General features: G+C 46.2%; 1 protein-coding gene across 1 annotated transcript in view; it reads left to right on the top strand.

Annotated features, from left to right (window-relative positions):
- GFPT1 (glutamine--fructose-6-phosphate transaminase 1) overlaps positions 1 to 810 on the top strand; it is a gene marked incomplete at its 5' end in the record, with an annotated part of 19,497 nt that overhangs the window by 7,469 nt on the left and 11,218 nt on the right. The window lies entirely within an intron of this gene.

Raw genomic sequence — 810 nt, 5'->3', positions numbered from 1 at the left:
ACAAACCACCCCCCCCCCCCCCCCCCCCCAGTTTTTACTATACCTGTGTTGATTCTCCATGTTGTCTCCATTCCTTGATTTAGAAAGGAAAAGATGAAAAGATCACTAATGTGTTGGTTCTAAATTCTGGTAACGGGGAGGTAGGTGCTGTAGGGGAGCCATCGGGGTTATCCCTGGATAAACGGACAATCTGTGGACAAACCTGTCGATAAATAACAACCACAACTGGCTGATAATACTGGAACTTTTCAGTCTCTCCTGGGTAAGACACACATCCAGCCCGTGTGTATGTGCACACTAAGAAGACGTTCCAGTTGCGGCTCAGCGAAGAATCTGTAACAGGGGAAAGCAATGCGACATAATAAAGGCAATGCAGGGAAATGTTGTATCTTGAGAAACGAAATTTGCATGTGTTGATCAAGTCTGGGTGCTTCTGTTGGGGAACTGCCACTGCCACCTGTGCTCTGTCCTTTCTCCACAATTTCTCTGTCTGTCTCAACAACAAAGGAGTTGTTTTCCTCGTTTACTAACCACAGCGGGGGCTTGTTGGCTGGGCAGAACCTTCTTACCGAGTACCAACATGAAAGCAGTATTTTCTGCTTTACGATTTCATTCACAGAAGTATCAATCTTAAACATCGTGAGCTCTGCTTACATCACTAACCAGATTGGGATGAAACATAACACTTGAGCTTGTGGGATAAACATAAAAATAGAGTAAGGTCAGTGTGGTTGTTCTTTAGCAATAGTCACGTTTGGCTGGACAGGCTGACCCCACGCACGGTGGCTGGCCCGTCGTTGTGTCCAAGGT

This window comes from Pterocles gutturalis, unplaced genomic scaffold (genome assembly GCF_000699245.1).
Source record: "Pterocles gutturalis isolate BGI_N339 unplaced genomic scaffold, ASM69924v1 scaffold41320, whole genome shotgun sequence".
Taxonomy (NCBI): domain Eukaryota; kingdom Metazoa; phylum Chordata; class Aves; order Pterocliformes; family Pteroclidae; genus Pterocles; species Pterocles gutturalis.
This window is presented reverse-complemented; position numbering and strand designations above follow the sequence as displayed.